The sequence below is a fragment of the Scyliorhinus canicula genome, chromosome 4, assembly GCF_902713615.1.
Source record: "Scyliorhinus canicula chromosome 4, sScyCan1.1, whole genome shotgun sequence".
In the NCBI taxonomy this organism is placed as follows: Eukaryota; Metazoa; Chordata; class Chondrichthyes; order Carcharhiniformes; family Scyliorhinidae; genus Scyliorhinus; species Scyliorhinus canicula.
The window spans coordinates 199,336,984-199,349,445 of NC_052149.1; the positions used below are offsets into that span (position 1 = coordinate 199,336,984).

Below are 12,462 nucleotides of genomic sequence, written 5' to 3' on the forward strand. Positions count from 1 at the left end.
GTGGTCTACCCCTTGTTCAATGGGGATGCTCATCAGCACAAATGTCGCAGACATAATAGCACTCATGTGAGAGATGAACTCCATTTCCCGTGTAAGGGTCCGCACTGCCTCTGGAAATTCTGACATATACACAGTCATTTTCATTACCACTGCACAATTATCCATTTAATGGATGACCTCCGAGACTCAGCATCTGTGTCGATCTGAGCATAGCCTGGAAAGCTCCGCGCCCCCTTGACAGGGACTGTCCACCTCTCTCTCCTGTCTCCAGAAACTATTCCTGGAAATAACAATTACAATACACAAAACTTGGAGATCCAGTTTCCTGGCCTGAAAATCATCCCATCCTTCCAGCAGAATTAAGGTAGTAAGATTTCAACCACTGAGTTGATACTATATCACATATACTTTGATTTACACCCAAGTCCCAGAGGGGAATGAACAATATGTTAACATCAGGCATCTCGCTGTGTTACATTTTTAATGGTGCATACTTAACTTGTGAATGATATGCATGTCATAACTCTATTGTGCAACCATTTTTAATATTGTGGAATGTATCAATTATGTCCCCTATTGTTTTTTTAAATAAATTTAGAGTGTCCAATTCATTCTTTCCAAGGGGCTATTTAGCATGGCTAATCCATCTAGCCGGTACGTCTTTGGGTTTTGGGGGCGGAAGCCATGCAAACACAGGGAGAACACAGGGAGAATGTGCAAACTCCACACGGACAGTGACCCAGAGTCGGGATCGAACCTAGGATCTCGGTGCCATGAACACTATCAACCTTCTGGGTGTGACTGCCCTCACCTGGTTCCATTCTTATCTATCTGGTTTTATCCAGAGAATCAACTGCAATGGCCCCACTTCCCTCTCCTGCGCCATTACCTTTGGAATCCCCCAAAGATCTATCCTTGGCCCACTCCTCTTTCTCATCCCCATGCTGCCCCTCAGCAACATCATAAGGAAACATGTCAAGATTCATGTGTACTCTGACAACATCTGGCTCTACCTCTCCACCACCACCTCTGCTTTGTCACACTGCTTATTTGACAGCCAGTATTGGTTGGACAGAATTTCCTCCACTTAATATGAAGAAAATTGAGGCCATTGCCTTGGGTCCCACCAACAAGTGTTACTCCCTAGCCATGGAATCCACCCCTCAATCTGGCAACTGTCTGAGGGTGAATCAGAACATTCACAACCTTTGTGTGTATTTTGATCTGAGGTGCGCTTCCATATTTGCTCCATCACCAACATGCCTACTTTCACCTCCATAACATCACCTAACTCCTCCTATCTCAGCTAATGAAATGCTCAACCGTGCCTTTTTTAGTCTCACCTTGATTATTCCAATGCTCTCTGAGCTGGCCATGCATCTCCCACTTTACATTAACAAACGCATCTGAAGTTATCCTGCTAATATCCTAACATGCACCAAGTCCTACTTAGCCAGCATTCTTTGCTCACTGACCACATTGGCTTCCAGTCCAACAAGGCCGTGATTTTAAGATTTTCGTCCTTGTTTTCAAGTCTATCTAGGTCTATGCTCCTCACTATTTCTGGAACCTCCCTCTGCCCCTACAATCCCCTGACATCTCTGTACTACCACAATTCTGGTCTCTTGTGCATCCCTGATTTCAATTGTTCCATCATTGGCAACTATTTCTTCAGCTTCCTCGACACTTTTGAACTCCCTCCCTCCTTTAAGGCATCCTTAAACCTATTTGGGCAAGCCAGCCATTTGTCCTAATACCTAACTGTATAGTCATTGTCCTAATGTAGGGAAATGCAGGCAGCCAATTTACATTGCAAATTCAGCATGAGTAAAAAATCTTTTGGGGGGCTGATGTTGGTTCAAAGATATTTGTGGATAAGGCCACCAATAAATGTCCCCTACTCTTCTTCAAACAGTGACATGGGCAAGACCTCAGTTTAAACATCTAATTGATTGAAGGATGGCACTTAAGCCAGTGCAGCACTCCCTCAATGCTCTGCTGAAGTGTTCCAGTCACTGGAGTGGAGCTTGAACCCAGGATCTTCTGACTTAGAGCCATCACTGAGCCAAGGCTGACATCTAACTAGCTCACTACACCACATAAAACATTTGCATATACGTTTCATATAACTACATTTCGACTCAAAACAGAATAAATGCAATAATTGATTTTAGTGTTTATATAGCAGGAAGGGTGTGGTTACATGGTAAATCAGAAAACTGTTTAGTGTGCAGCTCAATCAACAGCATAACTTCTGCAACAGACTGAAAAATTACACTCTGACCACTTTGGAGAGTGAAGTTCTATTCACATGTGCACAGAACTCTATTCTCTCGACCAGGACAATTTTAACTTTTTTAAGAATTCAAGCAGAAATGTTCACTTCATAAAAACAAATTTGCAGTAAGTTTCGAACATATATTGGAGGCCCAATGGAATACTTGGGACATTTTGAAACCTACTTATGTGTCCTTGGGACTATACTTTGCTCAATCTCAAGCCCAAACCTTGGTTTCCCCAATTTTGCAGTTAGGATCTGACTCAACAATTAAACTGTCACTTTTAAGGAGCTAAAACTGCTGGATCAGTTGCAGCAAAACTACACATTAAAATGTGTTAATTGGCTAATGGTGTAAAGTTATGAAATATGTGCTTTTATGAAATAAATTGGTTTTTTTTAAATTTAGAGTACCCAATTTTTTTTTCCAATTAAGGGGCAATTTAGCATGGCCAATCCACCTACCCTGCACGTCTTTTTTGGGTTGTGGGGGTGAAATCCAGGCAGACATGGGGGAGAATACGCAACCTCCACACGGACAGTGACCCAGGTCCTCGGCGCCGTGAGGCAGCAGTGCTAACCACTGTGCCACCATGCTGCCCGAAATATATTGTTTTATTGTAAAATATTAAATTCAGTATTTACATAGTTGGCCAAACCAATGACAATAATGCAGTTGGGGTAAACAAGTAAAACTCAATTGACTGCTTTAAATAATACATTATAGTATTGTACCCCATACATGCCCACGGGGACAAACGGGACGGTGGAACATCACCCCAGCATCAATAAACAGTGCCAGCATTTGTGGGGTGAATGTCACGTCCAATGATGCGTCTCTATCACCGAGTTCCTTATTGAGTGCGGCTGTCACCTCAGTTGGAAGAGAAAGCACCGCCCCAGTCGTCACCTTCGCCCTCCAGACAGAGTCGCAATAACAGATCCCGGGTCAACAAGCTCACCGCAGCCTTCTCTCCCACGCAAGGTGTGTGGCAAGGTGAGATTATTGGGAAAGGAAGGGGATGGAAAGAGCAAACGTGTAAAGGGTGCATTTTCCTCCTGGGATGTTTGTGAATAAAATAAAAGGTTCGCCTAACCGCTGCCAAGACTTGAGACATTGCACCCCAGCGCGTCTTGTGAACTCCCTCCCCCATAAATATAAACAGGACACCTTTCCAAAAAGAAGTAATGTACCTAATCCCCTTGTTTACAAGATAATCACCTAAAAGATTATAAATGCAACACTTTAGCTTATATTTCAACATAAAAAGGTGAAAGGTGCTTATTTACATAGGATCAAAGTGGCTAATGTCATAACTGCAGTCATTTCTATTCTGGGGGTTGGGGCAGTGTTAGAGAGAGTGACCTGTCTTAAAGAAGCAGCTCCTTCACTGTTTGCCAAAGAGTGAAATGCGCCCATTCTCTCTCTCGGTGAGAAGCACTGCAGAGCACAGAAATCCAGCACACTCACACACACACACACACTCAATTAAAAAGCCACCTCCAACCTCTTGTATAAACGGTGCTGTCTGAGCACACAGCCCTGCTCCCAAGGGTGGGGAGGCCTTACGTCACATACCAGGCACCGAGGCAAGCTGCCGACCCACAGCAGCCGAAGGAAACTTCCCATTCCCCATCCCACACCAACCCCATCCGAAACCTCCCATTCCCGATCCCACACCACCCCCATCCGAAAATTCCCATTCCCGATCCCACACCAACCCCATCCAAAAACCTCCCGATCCCCACACCAACCCCATCCAGAAACTTCCCATTCCCCCCCAATCCCTGCTCCTGGACTGAGGGTTAGAGGGTTACGCTTTTGACTGTTGCATTAATGAATGCGGGATAGCGCGGATCGAGGATAGCAGAGCTTCAACCAACAATGCAGCTGAACGGTGAGTCCACACTTTAGTCCCAATCATGTGATAGACAGAGTGGAGAAATGAAACACGTGCTTTTTGTTTTTAAAAAAAATTGCAATTCTCCCAATTAAGATAAATCTGCGTGTGATCGCGGAAAGGCTGGCAATATTTCAAAACAGATTGTTGCAAAGATTCTTGCACTCGGTGGGAATGTGATTTAATGTCACTGTGTAACAAAAAAAAGCAGCGAGTCTGAGGTGATTCTTCAGTGTTTAGTTTGAATTCTCTTCCGCCGCCCCCTTTTAAACTTCTTTTCTGAAGTGTTGTGTTGGCTGTCTGGAATAATAGTCATTATGAAAAGATGAATTTCTTGGTTGTAGCTCTGAAGTTGGGTAGTTGGGAGGGGGGAGGGAGGGGATTTTGTCGGATTTCACACCGTGTGTAAATTATGTACAAACTCTGTGGTTCGTCAGACCTGCGACCGACATACCAGAAAGTTGGAAAGTGTACTTTCAGAGGGTTTCCCTCATAGAGGAGAAGCAAATGGGGAATGTAAATCATTCCTTGTCTTTTTTTATTACCTCTTTTTAAAAGACTTACATTCGGCAGTTTCCTACTTTGCCGTATTTGCTTCAGACCAAAATATAATTTCCTGAAGCAGCCGAGCGTTTTAAAAACCCGGGGGTGTCAGTCTGTCAGGGAGAGGAAAGTGTTTCTCCCTCTTAGCAACATCCAGTTGCAGGCGCTCAGAATGTACCTCGACTCAACCTGCCAAGCAATCACCCAGCGTGGTTCAACATGTTACTGAAGCGATCAAGAAACGTGCAAACATCTTTTTTTTTAATGCATGCATATTTTAAAATGTAATATGTCAGTGTAGGGTTAGAGCAGATTACAGACTGTCCTAAATTCACACTTGAAAACAAAACCAAACGCACGATCATAATTATAACTGGGGTCAGATCCAACTCGAGAAAAGGTTATGTTTAAGTGAGTGGAATTAAAGGCAGACAGCCCCAAGAATGTATTCGGAGCGAGAAATTATATTTCTGTCAAAAAAAACATAAGGCTTGTTCTTTGACCTAAACAATCATTTCCTTGGTGTTGAGGTTATTGATTTTACCAATAATGTAGGCCGGGTGTGTTTGTGTGTATGTTGTGTGTGTGGAATAGCCCTTATCATGGAGTGTTTGCGATTGACCCCACTTTAAATATAAAGACATTTATTTGATTTGGCAGATTTTGCGGCAAAATCAGTGTTCAGTGGTTTTCTTTTCGGCAAACCCAGTGTTCCAGATTTGATACTGGAATCTGAAAACGCTTTAAGTAATGTTTACATAGTGGTTTACCATTCATTTTAGTTCAAGGATTCGGCTAACATAACCTTGCTGTGTTATATAGCAACTCTCTCGAGGTAAAGAAAATCCAAAGCCCTAGTTTTATTTTTTTTTAAGTTGGCGATGGGGAGAGAATATCCCTTTAATGTATTTTAAATTTTGCCCTATGAAATATATATCTATGAATAATCGATTGCTACATTCTTTCATACGCGTACAACCTGCTGGATTCACTGTGATCTTAATTACTTCCCATTGTAATGTGTTTCCACTTTTACAATATGAATGCAGTTATTGAATTAATTCACAAATTTCAGATTAAACTGTCAAATATCTGACTTCCCATCAAGTAGGGGAAACGGTCAAATCTACCTCACAGAATGCCCCCTTATACGGATTGTTTTTTAGTGAGGCGCCCAAAGGATTTCCATGAACGACACATGGAAATCCACAACACCTTACAAGAAACAGCTTGCATTGCAATTGACTCCACCAGTGTCTTAAAGTAGCCGTGGATAAATATTAAACAACAGGCAACTGGCAAAGGAACAGCAATACAACTGTATTAAACGTTTCTGTAAAAAATGGACCCGTTTCTAAACACCAACTCAATGGCACGGATGGAAAAGGCCCGAGAGAAGACCACACGGTGCATGGGTGTAAATAGAGGAATGCCATTTTTCACCGTGAAAATCTAAGATAATTTCCAACTCGTGATATTCTCCTTTTAAAATAATTCACAACATAAACGGTTATTACAAGTATGTACTTATCGAAGCCTGATCAATAATAGTTATCGATTGAAATGTTGAACTATTTGAATCGTGTCTTTACCTCGGACTCATTTCCAGAACGTCGGTGCTATTTGGAAACCGATATTTGCAAATTAGCTGATGTCAACTCTCGGCTTCTAATGTTTTCTAAATGTTTAGCTGCATAGTTTTTTCAATGTTAGTCGGTTATTTAACACATTTTATAGGATGTTATATATTCATTAACTGATGTTTCGGGCACAATCTGCGAGCCTTGACGGAATATCTTTTCTTATTAAGAAAAATGTATCCACTGGTTCTAATAAATAGTCAAGTTTTGGTTGTTAATGATCTGGCCTCAGGTAGTGATTCTGTCTCAGTACCAACTCAAGGGTGAAAAGAAGGGGGGGGGGGGGGGGGGGGGGGGAGCGAGTGTTTGGAAGGAAAATTATGAAATCTGATAGTCAGTCCTCTGCAAAGTTCTGTTTTGATCCTAGTTCAAACCATCTAGCGTCCAAAAGAGGGCCTGTGTATTTGTGGTGTTTCTGCTGTGGAGTAGTATGTGTTATCTCTGCTGTTTCTTGTTGGCGTCGGGGCAACACACTGTACAAATAAGCCCGCATAATCAAACAAACTACATGCTATCGGCTGGAGAAGGAAAGGATTTGCAAAGTAAACAACCGATAAAAATTCGTTAGGTTGATTGCGGTACTTGCGCCCAGGTTTAGGATCTGGCCTGTCAATGGGAACTCGGGGCCAAATGTATATGGGCTACTCGATTTGCTGATTAACCACCAAATTTCATCTCAGATATTAAGCTATTTTATTTTTGGGGGGGAATTTGTGTTACCTAAATTCGGGTCGAGAAAAGACTTTGTCACTTTTGGAACAGAGTATAGGAGACTGAGAACATCTTTGCAAAATCGTGGCGAAAACAACGTGGTGGAATGTGCAGCGTTTTTTCTGATTTATACACGGAATGTGCCTGACTCAAATATTCTGGCAGATTTCCTTTTGCCCGCCATAGATAGCTCCTTGGGAAATAATATTCAGCTACATTCAGTCATTTTGCTTCTGGGAGCGAGCTTGCTTTTATTACTGCCGCCAAATGCCCGCTGACAAATCAATAGTCATATCTGCTAACTAAAATAAATGCATGGCAGCAACAACGTGGTCGAGGCCACTGCAATAATTGTTAGAATTTACTGAAATAACGCCAAAAGCGAAGACATTACAATTGCAGCGAATGATCTCGGTGTGTCTGTCCCCTTAATTTACCATTTCTATCTAGTGGATTGGCTGAGGAAAGTGCTGGTCCAACACAAGAGGCGGTAATTACTCCATGTTAATAATTCTACACGCTTGCTGTCGAGCGCCCAATGCTGACACTTATTTTCAACACATTTCTTCCGCTCATGTCTAATTGTTTTGTTTGATTGCTTTTAGCAGAGGTCTAAATTCGGTACCGAACGGAAATATCAGCAGAAGAGGTTGCCCCTCTGTGCAGATTCGGGTAGGGGACATTTCTTTTACTCGCCGGGTTGTGTGTCTGGGATGTGGATATCCTTTACCGAGATGCTATAGAGCAAATGAACAAGCGGATCGGGGTCGAGCTCTGTTTTGATAAGAAAATACAAAGCATTGCTATGGAATTTAGTCAAATCAATTGATGTCTCAAAACCATGTGCACCATCCTTCTGAGTCACTGCTTGTTATAACTAATTAACTGCGCGTTAAATGGATTCTACTTATTGGAATTGTTTGGTCTCATTCTGTTCAATGGCTAGTCTACATTTATGACCAGCGCCATTTGCGAATGGACAGTTCATGTTTAAAAAGGATCAACCATTGGTTTCTCATCCATCGGCGTGTGCGTTTTCAAACGTGGTGATGAAGAGTAAACATAATTATTTTAGACTTTAAAAAAGTTTTCCCTGTGAAAAAGCCTGGTACAGTAATCACAGATTTAAAAAAAAAACATTCTGCCCTTAACTCATCCTCGCATAATTAAAGTTAACATCATCATTGCCCAATTATCATTTTACAAAATGAATATAAAAATAGGCACCAAATTAATCTATCAGAAATCACAGCCACGTTTATAATTCGAGCTGGTCTTTATCAGAGATCTTACTGCTGTTCGGAATAAACGCCAGGTTATTCACTGATAATATTGTTAAAGTGCTGACTCTGTCTGTAACATTAATTATTATTATTTTTTATTTAAAATGCTAAATTATTTCATTTTGATTTAGAACAATACAAAAAAGTGTTTTCTCAGATTATGCGAACCCTTAGGAATAAACCCTTAGGTGTTGGTTGCGGCTACTGGCTGACCCATGACGGGGCGGTGGGTGGGGATGCATCTAGGCATCTAAGCGAGTCAGGTTGGAAATTGAAATAGAGGAAAGGTTAATCTAGGAATTTACATTCAAAACATTTTTTTCACTCATTGCAATTATAAACAAATGATACAGTCAGCACAACATATCTATGGTCTCTGCTCTGTTACATACTTTGACGCTTTTAAATTATGAAATGAATTCTTATACTCAATAATAACCACGTCTCCATGCACATGTCACTATGGCTGCAGCTGTAAAAATGCTTGAGGATCAAAGAAAACAAACCAAATATCTGGAGGAATATACACTTCCAACTCATAAACAGGGAATTCCAATAAAGTTTCAATGAGCAAAGTAAATTGCCTTTAGTCATTTCTGACAACCTCACATTTTGACTTTAAAAAAACCTGTAATTTACAATTGACTGGAATTGTGTAACCAAGTTAGTTAGATCGACGCGATTCAGATTCTTTTTGAAAAAAGATAGAATTGAAAAACTCTCCCCAACAGCTGTGGGACATTCAAAATGCTGCCAGATGTCTATCTGGTATTGGCCTGTGTTTCTTTTTGGATTATCGGTAACTCAAGAACGTGTTTCCCAGTTTGTGTTAAATTTCAGTTTCATCTTTCCGTGAATTATGTTTTATTCCAAGAAGCTAAAATTTATCATACATCATACAACTGCAATTCTGGATGTAAAACAAAAAACAAGTGTCAGAAATCGGAATGCTACTTTAGTAGGTATCTATTTATTTTCATCCTTATTTTCCTTGACATTCTGTCTTCTCAATTTAGCAAAGGACTTCAAATGCACAAGTAGAGTGTAATAACTCTGTAGTAATATTGCTTCCCACCAACTCTTGCTCATACTAAATATAATAATACCCTGGTCTTTTTCATTGACATCAAAATTAATGGATACTATTCAGTGGTTTCAGCAACCTGGCTAGAAGCTCTGTGCCATCTTCCATTTCTTTCTCCCCATTCTTAATGTTTTCTGAAGTGCAGTTTTTTTCAGATTTAACATGTAAAAACTCACTACCAATCACATGCTGCATAGTTTATGTGAAGCTGGTATGTCACTAATGCATTTTGATGAAATGGGAAAGAAAATTCAGTTTCCTGGGCATGCCAGTCACTCAGGGGAGGGAATCTTACCATCAGCTCATCCTCTTCAAACAAACTCAAGAATTATGGTCAACTTCAATATTCGTGGGTGGCATGGTGGCACAGTGATTATCTCTGCTGCCTTTGGCACTGAGGACCAGGGTTCGAATCCCAGTCCTGGGTTACCGCCCATGTGGAGTTTGCACATTCTCCCCGTGTCAGATGGGTTTCACCCCCACAACCCCAAAATGTGCAGTGTAGGTGGATTGGCCATGCTAGAATTGGCCCTTAATTGGAAAGAAATAATTGGGTACTCTAAATTTATATTTAAAAACAACTTCAAATCCATTTGGGGGTTTTTTCAGCTTGTCTACTTCTGTTTTATTACCTTTGCTTAAGATAGAAGGGGGGACTAGGTTGGAGGGGTTACTGAGCTTAACAGTGTGAGATTGCTGAATTATCATCAGGAGACATTGATGTCAAAGCAGGGTTCGTCAGTTAATTCAAATCTATATTAATGATCTTCACACTGTAGGTGCAATATTTCCTCCAAACCAATTGAAATCTCTTCTGCTTTATTCTGTCAAAAAGATAAATATCAATGTGCTTATTGATATCCTAAAATCACATTTGTTACCATGGCTTAATACTTTGAAACTATTGGTTTTAGGCAGTCAAGAAGCTGACATTTGGCATAGAACTCCCCTGATGTGACAGCAGGATGTTTCCCCCTAATAACATGATGGGTGAGAATTCTGGACAGCACTTCACTGTTCAAAAAGTTAAAGGTTGAAAACCTGTAGTGATACGTTTAAGGGATCTCTATACAATATATTTGCCCAACCCATAGGTAAAGGGAAAGTCGCCATAGTCCCAGGTGACCACAGGCTGCTTTTCCCTTTGAGTGGAGAGCTGACTGGTGACGATTTAACCTGAGGATCACCACACCTCAGGCGAAGTGCAAGGTTGAGAATGTCATGAATAACTTCAGCCGATACGGAAACTGAAGCCGCGTTGCTGGCCTTGTTCTGCATCACAAACCAGCTGTCTAGCCAAGTGAGTTAAACCGGCCATAGCAAGCTATAGTAAGCCATAGCACGCCATAACCTTAAAGAAAGAAACACAATTATATGGTACAATGGGGGCAGCATTTATGCTGATTTTTTGATACAAAGTTAATTTTGATGGGTATCATCATAAATGTGCTGTTTAAAAGCAATCTCAGTTATCAATGAAACTGCTCATTCATTAAAGCCTTGAAGTGTGAAATCCCTATTAGGCTGCCACACACCATCTTGCATTCACAAGCAGTACAGCATAAATTCAGTTTGCAATGTATGAATAAGCGTACTTTCTTTTGGGCAGTTTGTATTATTTGGCATGGAAGTGAAACGCACAACCTCTCTTCATGCATTAAGTACAGTTTTTACCCATTAACAGATATAGGTGTTATGATTGGCACAGCCTCCAAATGATTGAATTGAAAGATGCCCATGTATAACAATCCATAGTACCTGTCATCCCACTGTAACCCAATGGTCATATTATCACTAAAGCAAGAAGAGAGAAGTTGGGTTTAGAAGTGTAGAATTGCCATACAGTCCTTTCACCTATTAACTTGGGTGCTTTCCAACTTAATCCACAGTTTTATTTTTCTCCCTATAACTCTGTTTTATGTAAACATATTGTGAACAAAATGAGTTTGGATATGATTCAATTCAGTTCCTAGAGAATGAGTTCACAACGCAAACTACTCAGAAATCTGCCTAAACTGCAATTAAATTGGCCGGTTCAATCGCAAAGCTGCTTAATGGAGGATATAGAAATGCTACACTGGTTCAGTAGGATGGGTGTTTTCTAATTTGAGATTAGGGCACATTAAAGGAACAGTAGCTTTGGTTTCTATGTATACCAACCTTGTAAAGAGATTCTTTTTCAATGCATTTGTAATGTCACTACACATAGTAACTATTTCTATAGACATTGTTGGGACTTTATATATGACTGGTATAGTTAACCTGGGTGTGCTTGATGTTGACATTTGTATGAAAAGTTTTTCATTGCCCTAAACCAACATCCTGCACTTCAGTAAGTATAGCAAGCCAATAAAACAACAATTTTAGAATAAAATCTTATTTGCAACAGAAATAGCATTAAATATTTGATTATATACAAAGCTAAAAAAACTGGATTAGCAAGTATGTATTTTCATATTGGTATCACATTGTATATTTTATAACCATCCTCGTTCCAACTCATTACCCTTCAATTTATCTCTGTCATTGTATTTATAGAATATTTTATTTCTCTCACTCTTTCTGCCATCTCCTCATCGAAAGTCTCCTCTGATAATGTTACTGTCATGCCACCTTCTAGATGATATGTAATAGTTTATTACCCCTGGTGTTGAATGTATATCTGAGGAAGGTCCTTGTCTTTGCTCAACGTCTTCCTGCTACAATAACTTGCATTAGTTACTTTAACATAGTAAAAATATCCCAAGATGCTTCAGAAGAGCATTATCAAACCAAATTTGACTCAGCAGACAAGGAGCTATTCTACAATCATAGAATTTACAGTGCAGAATGAGGCCATTCAGCCCATCGAGTCTGCAACGGCCCTTGGAAAGAGCACCTATTTAACCCCATGCCGCCATCCTAGCCCCATAACTCGACCTAACCTTTTGGACACTAAGGAGCAATTTAGCATGGTCAATCCACCTAATCTGCACATCTTTGGACTGTGGGAAGAAACCGGAGCAGACACGGGGGAAAAAGT

At 40.5% G+C, this 12,462-nt stretch overlaps 1 protein-coding gene across 4 annotated transcripts in view; it reads left to right on the forward strand.

Annotated features, from left to right (window-relative positions):
* The first annotated feature begins 3,194 nt into the window (after nt 1–3,194).
* pitx1 (paired-like homeodomain 1) overlaps nt 3,195–12,462 on the forward strand; it is a 47,082-nt gene continuing 37,814 nt past the window's right edge. Inside the window, exons 1-2 of one of the 4 annotated variants that reach the window (XM_038795845.1) lie at nt 3,195–3,275; nt 7,679–7,745. The gene's annotated coding sequence lies outside the window, so the exon portion shown is untranslated. Of the gene's footprint in view, nt 3,276–4,021; nt 4,177–7,678; nt 7,746–12,462 lie in introns of those variants that run through there. The other 3 variants (XM_038795847.1, XM_038795843.1, XM_038795846.1) reach the window with 3 other exon arrangements.